A 17,680-nucleotide genomic window follows, 5' to 3' on the forward strand; every position below is an offset into this window, starting at 1 on the left:
AGACGGAACAAAAGTCAAGGAGAAAGAAACCCGCCCACCGCCCCCCACCGGGGGAAAAAGGAAGAAACCCCCAAAAAAAAAAAAAAAAAAAAAAAAAAAAAAGAGACAGAATACAGCTTAATTAATAGATTTTTGTATTAGTGTAGGACCATGCAATGGCTTCTTTAGATTTTGAATAGTAAGGATGTTATTGTGTGAAAAATAGATTGGAGTCAGGGTTCTGGGAAAATATGGGAGGTATGAAAGTTATGCTAGCAGATAAGCAAGAGAGTAAGAGAGACTGAATTAGAATGCAAGAGGACCTTTGGATGTATACAAAGAAAACTGTCTTCTTTATTTATACACTTATTAAGTAACATAGAGACTTTAAAGTCTGCCTTTCATTTCTGAAATATATTTCTGATAATTTATTTATTTTTCACGAGTTTCCTAAGAAATGGGTAGATCTTATCTTTCTAAACTGTTTAGCTAGATTCCCCTCACCCACTGTACATACACTTTAGGTAATTGTTGGTTGGTAAATGAATGTATTTTAGTTTTCTCAAGAAAATCAGAAATGCAGACTTTTGACACTGCATTTGACGCTGGTAAAGTAATTTACCAGAAAGCATAAATATATTTTTCATCTGAAATGAACCTATAGTGTAGAATTTTCCAAGTATTGTGTTCATCCCAGAAATTATAAATAAGAAGCCCTTCTCAGTACCAATAAGAACTTTTTTAGTTTCAAAATGTGCACAGGTTTTTAAAATACTGAGCTCTTCTTGTAGAGACTGAGTACAATAGCACCAAGATTTGAAATAAATCTTGATAAAAGATGTATAATAGTGTGGAAATTACTCCTACATGTAATGTTGCAAGACCCTGGGATTCCAAGCATTGAAGGGAACTGTAGGAGTCTGGATGGATGAATATTGGGAAAAAATGGAGAGAATCCAGCTGTGTCAGTGCGCATACTCTGAGAAGATAGAGCAGGTTACATACAGAAAGCAGCTACACCCTGTCATTTGACATTAAATCTGGACACTCAGAAGAGTTGCATTACTTAGTGTGAGCTCAAAATTATGGGATAGATTCAAACTGTGCACACCATGGAACTGGAGAAGGTAATCTTGTTAGTTCATACTGGGGTTCCAACATAAAAACTTAAAGTGGAGTATGCCAAATCAACCCAGGGTGTTGGTAATTGTCCCACATTGAGTCTTAGAGCATAGGAAGCGAAGACAATGTCACTTGTCTGCCCCCTAGAGTATGGATCCAAGGAGGGGCTATGGACTTGGGTGAGACATTTGTAGGAAAGGGGGCTTAGGGCAGTAAGATCTGAAAGGCTGATATTAGAAATAAAGGGTTGAACCTTGGATGATGATGACTCGGAAGCATAGATAACTATTGAAAATAGCAGCAGTGAGCTTCAATAAAGAGGCCTGGTCAAGTCAGTAACAAGAAAATATAGAACTTTACCTTTAGCTAAAATTATATACTTTTTGATACATTTGATTATTGGATTTCACTTGTATGTTTGAATTGTATAAATCATTGACTTTAAACCAGCAACATCTATCTCTGGACAGATAAGCTCAGTAAGTACAGTTGCTTGAACAAATCAGGTATAAACAATAGCACAATTAATGCATTTACATTTTGTTCTTTCGTTTTGAACATATTAGCCAGACCAGCTGTTGCCTTCTGTACTGTGCAAGTTCCAGTCAGGAAGACAAAAAATATGCTAAGCATTTAAAATGAAGGGAGTTGATATAGGTAATCAGTTACAAAGGCTTTGAAGGCTGGGGGGAAAAAAGGGGAAGCACTGAAGTAATAAGGAAGCAGCTACTACTCTTTGGAATTAAGGTTAAAAAAAGAAAGAGAGAGAGAGATGCGATGTGAGTTTAGCAGAATCCAGGTACTCAGCTCTCTGAGGAAGGGGCATCTCTGACTGTTGCTGGATTTCTGAGAGTGTGATGAGGCTGATTCTGGGAATGCCAAGGGAAGCTGAAGGATGGAACCAAGCTGACAGGAGCAGAAAAAAAAAAAACAAGAAAGTCCCTTCTCTCTACTTCCTCCCACTAATCCCCCTATAGCATCTCCTGTTTGTAGAAACCAATAGGAACCAGCTAACTTTGCATTCTGGGGAATGTACTTCACATGGCCACAAATTTGAGTAGAGAAAGAAGGATGAATTTGGAGGTAAAAAACAATATGTGGCCGCGTGCAGTGGCTCACACCTGTAATCCCAGCACTTTTGGAGGCCGAGGTGGGCGGATCACGAGGTCGGGAGATCAAGGCCATCCTGGCTAACATGGTGAAACCCCGTCTCTACTAAAAATACTAAAAATACAAAAAATTAGCTGGGAGATTGAGACCATCCTGGCTAACATGGTGAAAACCCATCTCTACTAAAAATACAAAAAATTAGCTGGGTGTGGTGGTGGGCCACTGTGCCTGGTCAGGTTCTTATCAGGGATGCTGGAGTCCTGCTTCAGGGACTTCAGAAGGCACTACTCAAAGAGATAAATGGTTAGATTCTTCCTTTTATGATTAGGAATTCAGCCTGGTCAGCTAAATTAGGAGAGGTGCCCCTTCCTGCTACATGACTTGTTAAGGCAGGCAAAAAGGAAGGAGAGAGATACACCCAGATATGAAAGACCCATTAGGGCCTTGGTGTCATATCTCTGTGGGGACCAAGTCTTTTCCTTATAATGTCTCAATCCCCCCTAAGAGATTTAAACCTCCTAATTCTTTTTTTTTTTTCTTTCTTTTTCTTTTGAGACAGACTCCCACTCTGTCACCCAGACTGGAGTGCAGTGGCATGATCTCACCTCACTGTAACCTCCGCCTTCTGAGTTCAAGCAGTTCTCCTGCCTCAGCATCCTGACTAGGATTACAAGCACATGCCATTACGCCCAGCTAATTTTTTAATTTTTAGTAGAGATGGGGTTATACCATGTTGGCCAGGCTGCTCTCAAACTCCTGACTTAAGGTGATTCACCCGCCTCGGCCTCCTAAAATGCTGGGATTAATAAAAGAGCCACCACGCTTGGCCTCAACCTCGTTACTCTTAAGGGGAGAAAGGAATGAAAATCTTGTCTTCTATAACTGCTTCATGCTGCACAAAGTCTGTCATCCCAACCTGCTCCAGAGGCACAGAAGTCTCTTGCTATCTGATCTAATGATTTATAGGGACTTGCTCCTTTCTGCAGTGGCTCAGGCTGGAACCCTTCAGCTAGCATCAATTTTGTCTGAAACTGTTGCAATCTGGAAGACGCGAACTTTACTAAAAGATTAAGTAGACAAGGGCTGAAGATTAGTAATAATAATATAGTTACTTAAGCTTATAAGAAGGGAAGAAACCAGGTGAGACTTGAGAAGGCACTTCCAGACATAATTTGGGTCAGTTCCCTGGTTAGATCTATGTTACCATGTCGCTTATTTGGATATTTTTTGTATATTGGTCTCAACTTTTCCAGAGTTATTGAGATAAGTGCAACCAGTTTTGTTGAAAACTGCACACACACCCTCCCTGGTCAGCTAGACCATGATCTAAGCCTAGCCTGTTGTTGACAACACCACCAATTGGTCTTGGGAAGCCTGGAGACCTTATAAGCCTTCTCTTATATTTGTGGTCAACTTTTCTGTAATCTGTGTAAGGTTTTTAAAAGTTATTTCATGTTAAGTGAAGCCCCTCAGGGAGCTGCCCTTGCCATAGCTGTCACAATTTCTGCCAGGATTAGCTCAGTTGGTCTCTTATATCTAATTTTGGAAGTAAGGTTATAGACTGTTACTCTATTGGAGCCCAACTGTCCTACGGTAACTTTTCCTTGGAACTGGGGGTGTCCACACAAGGATAGGCTAAGGCCTGTAAGTTGAATGGGAAGATGGGGTCTGTTTCTCCCTTCCAGGACCTTGACTACGACAAAGGAATATATATCCAGGGGCTGTGCCTGCCTGATGATGTATAAAGGAGTTGAGCCATTTATTTGAACTAGATTCTCAAGAAGGAATGTTGCTACTGCATTGGGGTGAAAGAGGTCTTCCCACTGAGATCTGGGTCTCTGCACCCAGGGAATGCCCTTTCTCCCTTAGGAGGTGCATAAAAGAGCTTCCATGTTATACTCTCTATACCTGTCCAATCTGTACATCATCCCTGTGGAGATGATGAAGTGGAGCCAGTCAGGATGTTTTAGTAAATGAGAGGCAGGGTACCAACAGGTAGTATTAGTTTGATATTGATCAGGGATATTGAATGTCATTGGGTAAATTGAGGGTGGACGCCATACCTACATACATTATATTTGCCCAAGGACTGGTTCTACAAGGACAACAGGGGACTCTCAAGGATGGATAATTAAGCATGTAGATCTCCTTCCAAATGGATTGCTTATAGATGTCTGTGAGGCACACACATTTAAGTCTTTCTGTTACTTCAATTTGTATAGTCATAGGTGGTGGCTTTTCAACATAGTCAGAGGTAAGATTTACTGTCAAATTGGTCTTAGTGGGGACAAATTGGAGCTTAGTTCCTCCACCTGTAGGTGTGGTGGCAAATCTAACAGTTAAAGAGGTTGTTCCTTGAGGTGATAATCCTGGAAAAAATGATGAGTGAGTTTTCTTCCCATTGGGCCCTAGTAGCAAAGAGTATGTGGAGAAGGAGGAAGAAGAAGTTGTTTCTCATTGTGATCCTGCCTTAAACCTAGCAAGAACAGAAAGAAAAGGTCCTTACCAATGGGAGGGACTGTCCACAATGGTAGAACAAGAAAACGGTAATTAGGGTGAAGAGAAAAATTAGTTTTCCTATGCTTACCCACAGCATTATGTGTTTGCATCTGGCTATTGGTTCTTGTAAACCTGTAGTGGAGGCCTTCCACTCATTCATGGGAGGAAAGGGGGCTTTCTGGATGAGCCTAGAAACATTCTGGTGAATAGCCTTTTAATTGGGAGAGGCTGGAGATCCCTGGTAGCTTGACTGCAGTTGGAGTGAGCAGGATCACCTAGTCCTAGGGCCCTGTCACTTAGGCAACCATCGATCCTCCAGGGAGCCTTCTTTCCAAATCTTAAGGAGGACTTGGTCTCCTGGGTTGACCTGTAGAGGAGATTCTCCTTCTTTTATAGAAGTTGATGGTACTTTATCCCCAAAATGTAATATTGCTTTCTGAATCTGATCCAAATTGATAATACCATGTGCTTTGACTTATTTCTCAGTCCAGTAAAATGTCAGTAGTGAGGAGGGGCCTCCTGTAATCCATTTCAAATGGACTGGGCTTTAGGTTTCTCTTTGGGGCAGTGTGAATCCAAAAGAATGCAATAGGAAGTAGCCTTATCCAGGTTTGCTGCGTTTCTTGAAAGAACTTTGCCAAAGTTCTTTTAAGGGTATGATTCATCCTTTCTACCTTTCCTCAGGATTGGGGATGCCAACAGTCGTGTATTTATAATCGATTCCCAGAACTGCCAAAAAGCTTTGAGTGATTTTAGCTATGAAAGAGGGTCTATTGTTGCCCTGGAGTGACTTTGGAAGACTGAATTGTGGAATTATTTCTTTTAGGAGACTTTTGCAAATATCAGTGGCCTTTTCAGACTGGGTCAGATATACTTTGACCCAGCCAGTAAAAGTGTCCATGAAAATGAGAAGGTATTTCTATTCCAAAAGAGAGGGCATCTGGGTAATATTTATTTGCCATTCTTCCACAGGGTAGGTTCCCGGTGTTGGACTGGCTTGACTAGGGCAAGAGGAACGAGTTGAGTCTGGGGATTGTTTTGAATACATAAGTCACAGGCCATGGTTACTTGACTTACAGTCTTTCTTGGCCCCTTTCTAGAAGAGGTCTTTTGTACTAATTCACAAAAGATATCCCTCCTACAGTGAGTAACTTCACGTAGGTACTAAATAAATTTTCACTGCCAAGTCCCAGGGATAAGGACTTTACCGTCCTTAACCAACCACTTGGAACTCCTCTTTTCCTACCCCCACTTCTCAGCATCATCCTGTTCTTTTTGGGAGTATTGAAGTTAGCTGGGAAGTCCCAAAGGGTTGATTATTAGTGCCATGACCTGGTCATCTTTCTGTGCTGAAGCTGCTTATTTTGTGGTCCTGTCAGCTAATTTCCTTGGCTAATAAGCAGTCTGTCCCTCCAATGGCCTTTGCAGTGAATGACTTCCACCTGGCCAGGGAATTGTACAGCTTCCAGAAGAGCTAAGACTAGATCCCTATGCTTTATTGGGTAATTTTTAGCTGTTAGCATCTGTCTTTTCTTGCAGATGGCAGTGTGGGTATATAAGATATGAAATCCATACTTTTAGTCAGTAAAAATGTTTAGTTTGTTTTTGCTTTTCTCAGTTGCAAAACCCTAGTTGAAACAAATAATTTGGCCTTTTGAACTGAGGTCAGAGTGGGAAGAGTTTCTGCTTCTATGGGGTCATTAAGGCTTACTACTGAGAAGCCTACTTTTTGGACACCTTCTTCCATAAAGCTACTCCCATGAGGAAACCATTCTACTTCTGAATTGTCAAGGGGCTCAACCTGGAGGTCAGGCCTAATGGAATAGGTCTATTCTATTGTCTCAGTATATTGATGGATTAGGCATTCATCTCTGCAACAGGGAGTAAAGTGACAGGGATCAAATTCTGACACTCTGTGAAATGTCCAGAGTGTCTAATAAAAGAGCTCGATGAGTCAATGGTGTTCCTTCCCCACCAGTATAGTCTGGACTTGATTACAACTTCTAGGTACTGACCAAAGGTAAGTTTAGAGGCCTCATTAACCAGGAGGGTAGTAGCTGTCACTGAGCCAACCCTGGGCAATGGAATACTGTTTCAAGCCACTGGCCACTGGTTTGGCCCTAGCTTCTGAGTTAGAACTTCCAAAGCCATCCCCTGTTTTTCATGTATATATAAGGTGAAGGGCTTATCCAGGTTGGGAAGCCCAAGTAATGGGATTTGGCTTAACTCAGTTTTTAAGTCCTCAAAAGCTTGATGACAATTCTTATCTCTTTACAGAGGTACCCTTTTCCCCTGTTCAGCATCTTGTATAGGGGCTTGGCAATTAAGCCATGATTAGGAATCCATATTCAGCAGAAACAGGTCAAATCAATAATATCCTATAGCTGTTTCCTGGTTTATGGGGGCAACAATCCATCAATTGACCTTTTCTGATCCATAACCAAGGCTCAGGCACTGGGAGTGAGAACAAATTCTAGATTTTGGGCCCTTTATAGGGAGATTTGGACCTTAGCCAAGGAAACTTTGCATTCGTGTTCTGCCAGGAAGTTCAGGGTCTTGATGATATTACAGTCAGAATCTTGCTTAGTCAGATTGGCAATCCTCAGGTCATCTACATATTGCAGTATGGCCCCTACTCTGAAATCTAGTTTTGTCAATTTTGCTGCCAAGGCATTCCCAAATAGATGAAGGCATCCCAGAAGCCCTGTGGGAGCACTTTCCAGGTGTGCTGAGTGGTCTCTAAGATATTGGGATCCCTCCATTCAAGGGCAGAAATATATTGGGAATTAAGGTGCAGAGGTATGCAGATGAATATATCTTTAAGGTCCAGCATGATGAAGTATTGTGCATCCCAGGAATCTGGGTGAGCAGTGTATACAAGTTCAGTACCGTCAGATGAATGGAAGCCACAGCTGCATTTATAGCTCATAGCTCTTGCACAAACCAATATTCTCCATTTGGCTTTTAGATGGGAAGTATGGGAACGTTACAGTTTCATTGATGGACCTTTATTAATCCATGTTTTAGGAACTTGGTAAATAATGGCTGAAATCCCTTTAGGGATTCAGGTCTTAGAGGATATTGTCTTTTCCAAGCATATTTTACTCCTGGTTTTAGCTTTACTTCAATAGGGGAAACTCTGACAGCGCACGCTGGAACTGTAATGTCCCATACTACTGTGTTAACCTGAATTCAAATTTCATCAGGAATAGAGGAAATGTTAATATCTGCTAGCTGTAGTGAGGCTAACAAATTGATCCCTTGTCCTTTGTCTACTGACACCTTGAGGCTATCTTTTCCTGATGAGATAGAAGCCTCCAATATGCTTAGCAGTTTCCTACCGAACACTAAAGTGGGGCATTCAGGAATATGTAGGGAAGAATGAGTTATAACTTCAGAACCAGCCTCACAGACAAGAGGACAAGTTTATTGTCTTACCTTAAATCATCCATCTATTCTTATCACCAGACAGTCATGATTGGAGAGGAGGCTTACAGACTTCGGACAGAATAGGTAGCTTCAGTATCAATAAGAAATTCAGTTTTCCTAGGCTCCTCTGGAGTGATGATGATGGAGGTGGGAACTGGGTGGATTCTTGGGTGCCATTTAGTCAGTGGTACAGTCTCCCTCATGGGAGAGATTTCCAAGACGAGGATCCTGTCTGGAAAGTCAGCGGATCTCCTTGCTTTGAGGTGGTCAGGACAATCCCTTTTTCAGTGCCCATCCTTCTGGCAGTGTGTGCATTGGTTAGGTCCTGCATTGGGCAGTTTTCTCTTGCCTCTGGTATTCTTTGCCTCTTTGGGTTGCCATGAGGTGGAGGGCAAATTAAGGTAGCCAAAAGCTGTGTTTTCTTGATCAGCCTGATATTTTTTTCCTCTTGCTTTGCCCTGTCCCTGTTGTTGAAAACCTTAAAAGCCTTCTCTACCAATACTGACAGAGGGGTATGGGGCCCTGTCTCTGACTTTTGTAACTTCCTTCTAATATCAGGAGTGAACTGTGTGATAAAATGCAAAGTGCATAGCCAGCAAGGCTATCCCTTCTGGCAACTCTGGATTAACAATAATTAGTATACTTTCTGAAGACTTCTGTAACACAGCTGAGGAGATTCTTCGCCAGTCCAGCCTGAGCTACTTCCCTAATCTTGTCAGAATTCACAGGCTTCTTCATGCATTTTCTCATCCCTTCAGCCACATAGGCAATAAAATGCTCCATCCTACATTTGTCTATTTTATCACTAAGGTCCCACCAGGGGTCCTGCTCAGGGACTGTCTTCCCCAAAGCTTGATAAACAGCATATGAGGCATTGGCCTGTACAAATGAGTCAGCATGTGCCCTTGCCCTTTCACGAATCTGGACCTTTTCATCTGGGGTGGCACAATTGTCTAAAATCACCATTACATCCTAACAGGCTAGGGTGAACCTCAGACATAGTTTTATAAATTCCTCCCTGAACTTATTGGGGTCCTCTGAGAACTGGCTAAACTTTTCTTTACATACTCTCAGATCTGCCATGGAGAAGGGGATGGGAACCTGAATTATTCCCCCCACCCATTTGCTATCTCCTTTAGGGGACAGAGGCCCTGGACTAGGGAGTGAGGTAAAAGTAGGTGCCAGCTTAGAACTCAATCAGACCCCCATAGGGGATAGTGGATAGGGCTCTGGCCTTAAAACCTCTAGTTCTCTATGGGACTGATCCAGGTATGGTGGAGATTCAGGGGCCAAAGGAGGCCTTGAACCTGAAAGAAGGGTGGAGGGTTATTGTGTATCAGGCCTGGGGTCAGGAAGATAAGGTGGTGACTGTAATAGTGGATCAATAGGTAGGTCCGGCACTTGCTTCTTAACCCCAGGCAATAAGCTGGGAATGGTAGATGCCATGCATATGTGACATGAGTCCAATAACCCAGTATCTTATCCAACTTCATAAAAGTTTGCACATAAGAGATTTCTTCCCACCTCTGTGACTGCTTATAAAACAAGTTTAGCTGTAATGTAGCATTATACCTAAGAGACTCATGTAATGTTCATTGCTCCTAATCTCCCAATGGGTTCTGGGGCCAGGTGATGTTACAAAGGGAGATTACTTTCTTTTTCTTTAGGTCTTCTAGCTTAAATTGCCCCCAGTTGGAGAGAATGTATCCTAGAAGAGAGTCATGGGGAACACTGAAATCATTGCCCATGTCTAATCCTGCCTCTTCTGTTACCTTTGATTAAAGATCCTGGTATAGGGAAAAGCCCCAGGGAATTAGTCTTGATGTAATTTGAGACCCTTTAAGCCCAGTAGTCAGCCCAGGATTCCCTTGGATGGAGGAATCCTTGTTCTCAGGGATCAGAGAGGAAAACAGAAATAACAGACATAGTTGTTTCACACTAGCTGCTAAGGAATGGGTGCCCTACATGTGACTACAAGACCAGGAATGCCCATGGTGTGTGTAGGTGAAAGAGTGCACTTGTATTGTACAGGCCACAGGTGTACAGTGCACTTTTGTGTTGAAGATGGGCAGTAGTAGGTGCCAAGATAATTCCTCCACTCTTGAGGAAGAAGGCCCCCATTACTCAAAACTGCTTTTACCTCATTTAGAACACAGGCCAAACAGTCAGGAGGAGGGGTGAAAGCCAAAGGACTGAGCTCAGACAATTATAACTGCTCTGACCTCTACCAGGCCAGAATGGGCCAAACTTGAAGGAGGAAGTGATGGGGGAAATTAGGGATATCAAAAAGATCATGGAGTGGGAGCTCTTGAATCTCAGAGTAAAATAAAGAGGGAGTGAAATATCGAAAGATCAGTATTTTGGTGAGGAGTTCAATTGGACAAAGTTTTCCCAATCAGAAGCAATGAGAGTGGAGAGTTTCCTGTAAAAAAGAAAATGGTTCCAGTGTTCTGCCTGGGAGGTACTCCCCAGGGCAGACAAAAGGGAGAGCACTCGAGTCTCACTGGACAGTGGAGTGAAGGCAAGGAGGAAGTATAGGGAGAAAACCTTTGCTTTCATTTCAGGAAGAAAATAGGAGAATATGAAATTTCTGATAGTTCTCTGCAAATGAGCCAGGTTGAAAGAGGGTGGGTGTGAGAGAGAAAGGAAGGGAAGAAAAAAGACAAGGCAAGGAAAGGAAGCTTGTGAGGCTTCCAGTCACTGCACAGTGCAGAGTCAATGTCGTCACTACTCTTACTAGTCTCCTATCAGGGAAATCCTCAGCATCCTAGACCTTCACAATGTCAGATGAGTCCCTCCCACCTTTGCAAGTCACAAGTCAAGCTGAACTCTTTCCAGCCAGAGGAAGTTAAGGGTACTTTTGGCTGAGATGAATAAGACTGTAGGTGGCTCTCTGAGATAACCGGAGGAATAAAGTTGGAAGATGGGGAAAGAGATGGGGAAGGGAAAAAAGAAAGAAAAAAAATGAAGAGAGAAATAAAGAGCCCAGAGAAGCTGGGCATGCAGCAGGACTCATCCCAGCCATTGTTCTTTGGGCTGGTGAAACCTGACTGCCTACCTCTTCAACCAGTCTAGCAGGTTTCTTGGAAATTACTCAGAATCTGATGTCAGCCAGTCAGAGGGTTCTTAAAACCTAGCACAGAGGGGACTAGGATCCCTTACTCCAGAAATCCCTAAGCCAATCAGGAGGGAAAAGAAAATGAGGAGCAGGGTTCAGAAGGAGAACAAGAGTACCTTGGGCCAAGGGAGGACTCAGTGACTGCAGAGACACTGAAGCAAATATTTCAAGTGGCCGTTTCATCTATCACAAGGTCACATTCTGGAGGTCTTGCTGGCTCTCCAGTGCTTCTCCTCAGGGAAATATCCTCACTTATGGGCTCCAGCAGAGTCACCAAGGCTGTTACTGCATCCCGGACCCCACATTTGTTGGCTCTTGCATAAGTAGAAATTAACACCAGGATAAACAGAATTTTTTCTCAGCCAAGATTTAATAGGTTTGTGACTCAAACATACAAGGAAGCAGCATACAGGAAAGGAATCCTGGTACCAGCTCCCCAAGGGGCTCAGTTCTTGTCATTTTAAGGAAGGTGATGTGGGAAAAGGAATGATGTACAAGCAATATTTGGCTGGGTTTTTGTATACACTTGCACAGTGGGGCATCATGCTCTAACATGTATCACATGACTAGAAAATGGGGGATAAGCCTCACTGTCAGTGGATATTTTAGTATTTCAGTGAGATTATAATGAGTAAAAAGTCAATGGAAGGTCAGGGCTGGAGTCCATCTTGTCTTCAGGCAGCTGGATATGCTGCCTAAGAAAACAAAAATGGTCCCAGGATTTTGTCGGGAATGCTAGAGTCTTGCTTCAGCAACCTCAGAAGGCATCCATCCCTCAAAGAGATAAATGGTCAGATGCTTTCTTTTATGGTTAGCAATTCAGCCTGGTCAGCTAAGTTAGGAGAGCCCTGCCCTACCTGTTACATGACTTGGGTCAGCTTGTTAAGGAAGGCAAAACGCAGGAGAGGAATATGTCCAGATACCTAAGGCCCATCAGGACCCTGGTAACCGTGTCACTTGTCTGCTGGGACCAAGTCTCTTTTTTACACTGTCTTCCACTGACTTGCATTCCACATACAGTAGTTCTTTCAACAGAGCCAGTAGTCTTTTTCTTCTTGGATACTGCCATCTTCTATCTCCATAATGCTGAAATTTTGATTACAGTGCCCTTAAAAAAGATTCCCCCTCTCTTCTATCAATAGACAGATAACTTTCCTCCTCAAGTTCTTGCCTTGCCAATGCCTCCCTCTCATCTTGATTTTCCAGAATTAATTGGTCAACAGGGTCTGCTGCTTCCTCTTTGGGTCCAACTTGGCTGGTTCTGTCCTACTTAGGTGTTTTAGATATGGCTGCTTTTCAGTGGTCAAGCACCTCTGACTTGAAGAAGTACACAGCTGAACAGATGGGTTTAATAAAACTTGAGATTATTTCACTATCCAGAATCTCCAAATCATTTTATATTGTTATTTCTAGGCCTTCCAAATACTACTATGCCTTGCATAAATAAACCTAAACATTTCTTCCATGAGAATGACTGCCTTGTCAAGCTAAGCGCACATTCTGTCAATTGTCCAACTTCATGCCAGCAGAGGGCAGGCAGGACAGATAATATCCGCAGACAATCTCCGATCCTCAGGTTACCTAATACATATGTTTATCCTGTACAGAATAACTCTGGGAATTATATCAAGATTGTTAATCCTTGGCAAAAGGGTCTATTTGTCTTATCAAGGCATAAATTGATTAGCTGACTAAAAGCTCTGGTACTTTCAGAATTTAGAAATTTTTTTGTATTAAGCTTTCTGGAAAGAATTGTTTTCCCAAACCCATCTGATCCCCAGAATTTAAACCAATAATTTAAAATATTGGGTAAGCATCAGAATCATACCTGCAGCTTATTAAAAATACAGATGCATAATCCTCATTCCAGACTTACTAAAGAGATCACCTGAGTGTTGGGCCTGAGTATACCTGAAAAAGCTGTATACATTGTTTTGATATATAATCGGAATTGAGAATTCCAGATTTCCAACCCTGGGGAAATAAAAGCATTGTTTAACCACTATTGGCTGCTTTGTGTTGTTGGCTTCAAAGAGCTGTTTCGATAAATGTCAGTCTGAGGATCTTAAGATTTATTCAGTGTTTAGTACTGAAAACGATTTGCCTTATTGGTTTGCTTATTTATTTATTTATTTAATTTATTTCTCTGGTGCTGCTGTTTTTTTCAGTCTTTAAAATGGCCAAGAATTGTTAATTCATGCTGTCATATATACTCCATTTGTTTCTGTTGTGTACATGAAGGCTCCCCTCAGATGGGTAGAATGGATGATAAAGCATATTTAGATAGCATCTCTGGACTCCTTGATATAAACTGTAATTTTGGCTGCATTACTCAATAGGTGGTTGATCATCACACTTACAGGGCTCAACAAAAGCTCAAGGTTTAAGTATAAGGCCTGAAATCTTGGAAGGGAAAGTTGTTCTATTCCGGAAGATTGCACTGGACAGAGTCTCAGTGAAATCCTTTTCAGAGTATCCAAAATGTGGAGACCATGCAACTGTTTTCAAGATGGTAAAGAAACTGACTTATTATAAAAATAATAACTTTACGAAGAAATATAGGCAGCTGTCTGAGAGAATGACGGAAGGTAAATAGCTCTAAGGATGAGGAAACAAATTTATTAAAAGTCTAGGTTCTGGAAGGAGAGGTAGTTAGGAGTTTCCTGCAAAGGCTGTGATTAGCCATTATCAACTACAAATTACTGGGCCAGCTTTGCCAGCAGGCATTTGAAATTGTATTCTATTCAGTAGTGTAAAGATGGTTTAATGTAAGAAAATCAATGCACATAATATACTGTATCAATAGGTAAAGCCAGATTTGTAAGATTTTAATAGTTTGCTAAAAGACAGTTGCTAAAAGTAATTTACTATTTTTAAAAATATAACAAAAATAATAGACTCTTTCACAATATAATAAAGAACAACTAAGATTATGCCAATCAGTGCTGACAAGAGTATGATGAAACAGGCACTTTCATTAATTGTTTGTGTCCATGTAAACTGGTTCAAGAACTTTGAAAAATAATTGAATCTATATATTTCATGAGACAGATTTTTTAAACTTTGACACATTAATTCAAATTTTGTCATTCTTTCTTTAAAAAAAATCCAAAATGACGATAAAACCTCCAAGCACAGAGATATTAGTTTGAGAATTATTTATTAAAATAAAGAAAATTGAAAGTAACTATGAGAGATATCCAAAATATCTGAGTGTGCATGCCTTACGTTTATACAAAATTTTTGCATGCATATCCTTTACATATCCAGTTATTTATGTGTAAATTATACACATGTACTTGTGTGTTAATGTATTATATGATAATATATATTATATAGGCATACACACAAGAGAAATTGAAAACAGATGAATTAAAATGTTATTATCAATAATATTTTTGGTTAGGACATAGTGATTGACCATACCTTCTATTTTTGAAAATGTTGATTTTATATTATCTGTTGCAGCAATTCCATGGTCTTCATTTAAGACTACTATTTTTTAATACTTTTTAAAAGTCAAGCTTACTTTAACAAAATTTACACATAGTCAAATACATCCTTTTAAAGAATACAGTTTAATGAGTTTTGACAAATGTATGTAGTTCTCTAACCAGTACCACTATCAAGATAAAGAATATTTCCCTAACCTCAAGAAGTCTCCCTGTTTCCTGCCCCTAGCCCCACTCCTGGCAATTAGTGACCCGATTTCTCTCCCTATAGTTTTTTCCCTTTAGTTTTTACAAATCTAACAAAAATAATGAAAAGAGTCTTCCTCCATATAATAAAGAGCAACTAAGATTATGCCAATCAGTGCTGATGAGAACCAGAACTTTTCCTTTTCCAGAGAGTCTTCTACATTGTGCCATTTTTATATCTGGCTTCTTTCATGTTGCATAATGCTTTTGAGGTCTAAACATCGTGTTGAATTCATCGGTAGTTTATTCCTGTTTTATTTATGGGTAGTATTTCTTACATAGACATACAACAATTTATTCATTCATCAGTTGATGGATATTCTGGTTGTTTGCAGTTTTGGGCTATTATGAATATAACTGCTATAAACAATTGTATACAGTATCTGTGGGAATATATGTTTTAATTCTCTTGTGTAAATACCTAAGAGTGATATTTCTGGCTCATATGGTAAGTGCATGTTTTCTAAAGTGGGCAAACCATTGTATATCACCACTAGCAGTGAATGAGTATCCTTGTCTTCCACATCCTCACTAGCACTTTATATGTCCATTAAAAGTTTTTTTTTTTTTTTTTTTGTCATTCTAGTAAGTCTGTGTTATGGGCTGAATGGTATCCCTCCAAAATTCATATATTGAAGTCCTAACACCCAGTACCTCAGAGTGTGATCTTATTTGGTGATAGGGTCTTTACAGAGGTAATCAAGTTAAAATGAAGTTATTAGTGAGAGTCCTAGTCCAAAATGACTGGTCTTCTCATAAGAAGAGAAGATTAGGGAAGCATGTAGAAGAAATAAGTGAAGCACAGATGGTTCCTGGGGAGATGTAAGCCACCAGAGAAGAGTACCCAGGAAGTGATGAAGGAGGAAGATGAAATGCCAAAACCTAAATCTGTGGTTATGCCACCAGGCACTCCTAAAAGGCACTCACGCCTGTAATCCCAGCACTTTGGGAGGCTAAGGTGAGAGGATTGCTTGAGGCCAGGAGTTCAAGAGCAACACTCTGGGCAACATAGCAAGACTCCATCACTTAAAAATAAAAAATGCCAGTGCATGGCACATGGTGGTGTGCACCAGTAGACCCAGCTACTTCAAAGGCTGAGTTGGGAAGATCATATGAGCCCAGGAGTTCAAGGTTACGTTAAGCCACTCACACCACAGCAGTCCAGCCTGGGTAACAAAGAGAGGTCTTTTCTCAAAAGAAAATGCAGTGTACATTGTGCATGTCGATGCTGGCAAGTCAGCCACTGGAAGACAAATAGTGTATTTGACTGAAATGGGTGAAAACAGGGCACTTGAAATGTATGAAAAAGAAGTTAAAGAAAAAAAAACAGAGAAACTTCGTACTTGTCTTGAATCTTAGACACAAGTTAGGAAAATTGAGACAAGGATAAAACAATAGAAGCAGGTTTTGCCTATTTTGAAACTGAAAGGAAGTATTTTATAGTTCTAGATGCCTCTGGTCACAGGAGCTTCATCCCAAATACGATTGGTGGTGTCTCTCAAGCTGATTTGGCTGTGCTGGTAATCACAGCCAGGAGAAGAGAGCTTGAAATTGGATTTGATAAAAGGACAAACGAGAATGTGCAATGTTGGCAAAGACAGCAAGTGTGAAACACTTAATTCTGTTTATTAATAAGATGAATGATTTAACAGCAAATTGGAGCAATGAGAGATACGAAGAATATAAAGAAAAACTAGTGCCATTTTGAAAAAAGTTGGCTTCAATTCCAAAAACTTCATTCACTTTATGCCAGCTCAGGACTACCTGCAGAACATTTCAAAGAGCAATTGAATTTCTGTACTTAGTACATTGGATTACCATTTATTCTATATCTAGGTAATTTGTCAGACTTCAATAGATCAGTTGCTGTACCAGTCAGGCTGCCAATTTTGGATAAGTACAAGGATAATGGGCACTGTTGTCCTGGGAAAGCTGGAATCAGGCAGTCTGTTTGTAAAGGCCAGCAGCTTGTGATGATGCCAAAAAAGCACAATGTGGAAGGTCTTGGAACACTTTCCAATGTTATAGAAGCTGATACTGTAGCCCCAGGTGAAAAGCTCAAAATCAGACTGAAAGGAGTTGAAGAAGAGGAAATTCTTCCAGGATTCATACTTTGTGATGTTAATAATCTTTGTCATTCTGGAGGCACATTTGGTGCTTAGATAGTGATTACAGAGCATAGATCTATCATCTGCCCAGAATTTAATTCAGTGCTGCAAATTCACACCTGTATTGAGGAAGTTAAAATAACAGCCTTAATCAGATTGGTAGATAGAAAGTGAGACTCAACCTTGTTTTGTGAAGCAAGATCAAGTATGCACTGCTCATTGAAGGAGAGCAGGAACCATCTGCCTTAAGATCTTTAAAGACTTCCTCAGATGGGTCACTTTACCTTAACAGATGAGGGCAAGACTTGCGATTGGAAAAGTTCTAGAACTAGTTCCAGAGAATAAATAAGCATTTTCTTGATGATCTTGCATAATACTATGAGAAAAATTGACTGCAAAAAGCCTATTATCTATCACCTTCTCTAATTTTCTGCCCATTGGTTAACCTCTCCCCATATTCGCAAAGTGAAAATTCACAGCAAAAGTCCACATTATGTCACTTTCTTATATTGAGAGCTCTGCTACGCCACCATTGAATTTTTAAAATATTTTCCCTCTTTTTCATACTCTGCTTCCTTGGATGGATTTGGCAATAGCTTTGTAAGTCATGTGGACAT

General features: G+C 40.7%; 1 pseudogene; it reads left to right on the forward strand.

The window, feature by feature from the left end:
- Positions 1-17,412, forward strand: part of LOC112605955 — a 176,885-nt pseudogene extending 159,473 nt beyond the window's left edge.
- The last annotated feature ends 268 nt before the right edge of the window (positions 17,413-17,680 follow it).

This window comes from Theropithecus gelada, chromosome 14, assembly GCF_003255815.1.
Source record: "Theropithecus gelada isolate Dixy chromosome 14, Tgel_1.0, whole genome shotgun sequence".
Taxonomy (NCBI): Eukaryota; Metazoa; Chordata; class Mammalia; order Primates; family Cercopithecidae; genus Theropithecus; species Theropithecus gelada.